Here is a 5,724-nt window from a genome sequence, read left to right on the forward strand (position 1 = left end):
GGATCTGCTTACACAGGTTAACTCCTTGAGGAAGGGGGTTGGGTAAGGAGCCCTTAATGTCTTGTAAATCAAGGGGCCAGATGGAGTTCCTCCGGCTTTCCCAGCTAAGGGAGAGTCTATTCATATGGGAAACAAGGCTAGGTAATTAAGGAGACAAAAAGGGAAATTTTAAAAATAGGGTTAGTACAGCACTTTGGGAGGCCGAGGCGGGTGGATCATGAGGTCAAGAGATCGAGACCACGGTGAAACCCCGTCTCTATTAAAAATACAAAAAAAATTAGCCGGGCGTGGTGGCGGGCGCCTGTAGTCCCAGCTACTCGGAGAGGCTGAGGCAGGAGAATGGCGTGAACCCCGGGAGGCGGAGCTTGCAGTGAGCCGAGATTGCGCCACTGCACTCCAGCCTGGGCGACAGAGCGAGACTCCGTCTCAAAAAAAAAAAAAAAAAAAAATAGGGTTAGTAAAAACAAGGTTAAAATAGGGTTAGTAAAAACACAAGGTTAGGCATTACAAAAGGATTCTCCTGTCTCAGCCTCCACTGGGATTACAGGCTCGCACCACCACGCCCAGTTAATTTTTGTATTTTTAGTACAGACAGGGTTTTGCTAGGTCACCCAGGCTGGTCTCGAACTCCTGGACTCAAGCGATCTGCCAGCCTCTGCCTCCCAAAGTGCTGGGATTACAAGGGTGAACCACCCCACTGATCAAGGGGAACATATTAATACTGTGTTTGTTTCTTTGTTTTGAAACGGAGTCTCACTTTCTTGCCCAGGCTGGAGTGCAGTGGCATGATCTCAGCTCACTGTAGCCTCCACCTCCCAGGTTCAAGCAATTCTCTTGCCTCAGCCTCCTGAGTAGCTGGGATTATATAAACACGCGCCACCACACCGGTCTCATTTTTGTATTTCTAGTAGAGACGGGGTTTTACTATGTTGGCCAGGCTGGTCTTGAACTTGTGACCTCAAGTGATCCGGCTGCCTCGGCCTCCCATTGTAGGGTCCAGCCCCACAGGGTCGGTGGGTCTCTCCTCATGTGTGGCGATGAGAGAGTGTAGAAATAAAGACACAAGACAAAGAGATAAAAGAAAAGACAGCTGGGCCCAGGGGACCACTACCACCAATGCGCGGAGACCGGTAGTGGCCCCGAATGTCTGGCTGTGCTGTTATTTATTGGATACAAAGCAAAAGGGGCAGGGTAAAGAATGTGAGTCATCTCCAATGATAGGTAAGGTCATGTGGGTCACGTGTCCACTGGACAGGGGGCCCTTCCCTGCCTGGCACCTGAGAAAGAGAGAGAGAGAAGCCAAAGAGAAAGACAGCTTATGCCATTATTTCTGCATATTAGAGACTTTTAGTACTTTCACCAATTTACTACTGCTATCTAGAAGGCAGAGCCAGGTGTACAGGATGGAACATGAAGGTGGACTAAGAGTGTGACCACTGAAGCACAGCATCACAGGGAGACGGTTAGGCCTCTGGATAACTGCGGGAAAGCCTGACTGGTGTCAGGCCCTCCACAAGAGGTGGAGGAGCAGAGTCTTCTCTAAACTCCCCCGGGGAAAAGGTGACTCCCTTTCCCGGTCTGCTAAGTAGCGGGTGTTGTTCCTTGACACCTTTTGCTACCGCTAGACCACGGTCTGCCTGGCAACGGGCGTCTTCCCAGATGCTGGCGTCACTGCTAGACCAAGGAGCCCTTCTGGTGGCCCTGTCTGGGCATAACAGAAGGCACTCTTGTCTTCTGGTCACACCTCACTATGTCCCCTCAGCTCCTATCTCTGTATGGCCTGGTTTTTCCTAGGTTATGATTATAGAGCAAGGATTATTATAATATTGGAATAAAGAGTAATTGCTACAAACTAATGATTAATGATATTCATTAATATCATTAATGAATATATATCTGGTATAACTATCTATATATCTATATAAGATCTATATCTGATATAACTATCCTTATAGATCTACATAAGATCTATATCTGGTATAACTATCCTTGTTTTATATTTTATTATACTGGAATAGCTCGTGTCCTCGGTCTCTTGCCTCAGCGCCTGGGTGGCTTGCCACCCACATCCCATAGTGCCGGGATTATAGGCATGAGCCACTGAGCCCAGACAGAAACATATTAATACTATGAACAACACTCAGCCCTGGGCTGGTTAAGAGGCTGGAGACTGAAAGGTGGTGTTGATTGACCATGGACCCAGGGAAATATCTGGGTTAAGGATACTCTGTGTGTCTTACAAAACAGAGACAAAGATGCTGCCTAAGAACCAGGTCCTCCTGGAACTGGCACCAGGGAAGGATCTGGAAGGAAAAGAAGAATACCCGTGATAGGTGTGAGAGAGGAGTGCCACTCACTGTTCACTGCAGCAGCAGGCGACAGGTGAATTCTGAATTCTTTTTTTTTTCTTTTTGAGACAGAGTCTTGTTCTGTCATCCAGGCTGGAGTGCAATGGTGCAATCTCGGCTCACTGTGACCTCCGCCTCCCGGGTTCAAGCAATTCTTCTGCCTCAGCCTTCCAATAGCTGAGATTACAGGTGCCCACCACCACGCCCATCTAATTTTTGTATTTTTAGTAGAGACAGGGTTTCACCATTTTGGCCAGGCTGGTCTCGAAGTCCTGACCTCAGGTGATCCACCCACCTCAGCCTCCCAAAGTGCTGGGATTACAGGTGTGAGCCACCACTCCTGGCCAAATTCTGAATTCTTCTTTATGGGAAGTGAGAGCTTGGGACATAGGCATCCCCTTGGACCCAGTAACCCCACTTCTGGGAGTTCAGTTTAAGGAAAGCCTGCAGTCAAGTCCAAAACTTATCAAATGACAAGGGCAAACTATGATGGGGAGCTGTAATGTACAAAGTGCTAAGCTACGCACTTTCTATATATTGCTTTTTCCTGTCAAAATAAAAATATGAGGGCCTTCCAAAGGCAATTTGCCAAAGGAAAGGTTGTTGTTGTTTGTATTGGTTTGTTTGTTTTTGAGACATGGTCTCATTCTGTTGTCCAGGCAGGTGTGCAGTAATGCGAACATAGCTCACTGCATCCTGGATCTCTTGGGTTCAAGGGACCCTCCTACCCCTTGGGCTCAAGGGATCCTCCTACCTAGCCTCCTGAGTGGCAGATGACCTGAGGGCAGGAGTTGGAGACCAGTCTGGCCAACATGGCAAAACCCGGTCTCTACTAAAAATACAAAAATTAGCCAGGCGTGGTAGCAGGTGCTTGTAATCCCAGCTACTCAGGAGGCTGAGGCAGGAGAATTGCTTGAATGCAGAGGCTGCAGTGAGCCGAGATCACACCACTGCACTCCAGCCACCACAGGCGCAGCCACCATGTCCAGCTAATTTTTAAATGTTTTGTTGAGGTGGGGGGTGGGAGGAAACTCACTTTGTTGCTCACGCTAGTCTTGAACTTCTGGGCTCGCATGATCCTCCTGCCTTGGCCTCCCAAAGTGTTGGGATTACAGGCATGTGCCACCGCGTCTGTACCAAAGGGAAATTTAGGTCTGGAGACTGAGCCACACAACACGGAAGTTCCTTTCCCAAATGCATGGCTGTTGCTTCCTGATCGTGTTAAGTGTTTAAGTGTTGTACATTACCCAGATGCCTACAAGAAGAAAAAAAAAAAAAGCCCTCACACATCTCCAGATGATCACCCTCACAAATTGTTCATACGTAAATTCTTTGCTTACCCCTAAATCTTTCCAAGATGTCCAGCCTCCCATAAACAGAGATATGTAACCTTAGGTTTGCAAGCTTTATGTGACCCCTTGTCCACGGAACCAGTCTGTTGAATTTCATCCTGACAGCACTGATTACAAGCTTACTTTCCCCGGTGCAAAACAAAGACAGGATGACATCCATCAGCCTTCCACCAGACCCTGAGACAGCTGCAAAATTAATCTTTCCTTTACTCCTTCTTCAAATGTTTATCTTGGGTATAGCCCTAGCCCCAGTTTCCCTGGGCACTAATTAAAGTCAGAATAATGTAACTGATGAAAAAATCTCACCGCCTACTTTCTTTTCACTGTTTTCTCTGAGTTGATGGAGACACTGTTTCAGTTTCTAATTTGTGTGGACATTCCAATCAACTGGGAAGCAGCTGTTATCACACCCCTGCTATAAGAAAGCAGAGGTTGGCTGGGGGAATTGGCTCACACCTGTAATCCCAGCACTTTGGGAGGCCGAGGCGGGTGGAACACTTGAGGCCAGGAGTTTGAGACCAGCCTGGCCAACATGGTGAAACCCCGTCCCTACTAAAAATACAAAAATTAGGTGGGCATGGTGGCACACACCTTTGATCCCACCTACTTGGGAGGCTGAGGCATGACAATCACTTGAACTCGGGAGGCAGAGGTTGCAGTGAGCCAAGATTGCACCACTGCACTCCAGCCTGGGCAACAGAGTGAGACTCCATCTCAAAAAAGAAAGAGAGAGAGCGAGCGAAAGAGAGAAAGAAAAGCAGAGGCCCGAGGGAAAGGAGCTGGTTCACCATGATGGAATTTGAGCCCAAGTCTGACTCCAAACCTGCACTCAGTTCCCCCCAGGGCAGGGCTTGTCACGTCTGGTGGCACCTCTGACACTTGGGGCTTGATCATTTACGGTGGGGGGCCATCCTATACACTGTAGTGTGTTGAGCAGCGTCCCTGGCCTACATCCCTTGATGGCAGGGGCACTCCCAGCCCCCGCGGTGACAATAAAAATGTCCCCTGGAGCAGAATCGCCCCCACCCGGTGAGTGCCCTGGGGCCAGCGACTTCCTACAGGCATGGAGTTGTCCTCAGATGCCCATCCGGGGCCACATCTTAGTATCCCAAAGTAAGTGAAATATACATGTAGTGTAATAAACAGAAATGAAACAGCTGAGGGACGTTTGAGGATGATCTTTGCTCCTTAATTTTTTTTTTTTTTCTTAGCCAGGTGCAGTGGTTCACACCTATAATCCCAGCACCCTGGGAGGCTGAGGAAGAAGGATCACATGAGCCCAGGAGTTTTAGACCAGCATGGGCAACATAAGGAGATCCTGTCTCTACAAACAATACAAAACTTAGCTGGGCGTGATGGTGGTGAGTGTCTGTAGTTCCAGCTACTCAGGAGGCTGAGGCAGGAGGATCGCTTGAGCCCAGGAGTTTGAGACAAGCCTGGTCAACATAGTGAGACCCCCATCTCCACAAAAAATAAAAAAATTAGCCAGGCGTGGTACTGCGCGTCTGTGGTCCCAGCTATTCCGGAGGCTGAGGTGGGAGGATCGCTCAAGCCCAGGAGGTCAAGGCTGCAGTGAGCTATGATCACACCACTGCACTCCAGCCTGGGCGACAGAACAAGAGCCTGTCTTTAATAAATAAATAAAAGAGGGGAAATTGGGTGTAGGGAATGTGGGAAATTCTATTATCCTCACTGTTTTTTTTCTGCAAATCTAAAACTATTATAAAATAAAATGTGGGCTGCGCACAGTGGCTCACGCCTGTAATCCCAGCACTTTGGGAGGCCGAGGTGGGCAGATCACGAGGTCAGGAGATCAAGACCATCCTGGCCAACGTGGTGAAACCCCGTCTCTACTAAAATACAAAAATTAGCCGGGCGTGGTGACGCATGCCTGTAATCCCAGCTACTTGGGAGGCTGAGGCAGGAGAATTGCTTGATTTGGGGAGTTGGAGGTTGCAGTGAGCGGAGATTGTGCCACAGCACTTCAGCCTGGGTGACAGAGTGAGGTTCTGTCTCAAAAAAAA

Source organism: Hylobates moloch, unplaced genomic scaffold (genome assembly GCF_009828535.3).
Source record: "Hylobates moloch isolate HMO894 unplaced genomic scaffold, HMol_V3 SCAFFOLD_12, whole genome shotgun sequence".
Classification (NCBI taxonomy): Eukaryota; Metazoa; Chordata; class Mammalia; order Primates; family Hylobatidae; genus Hylobates; species Hylobates moloch.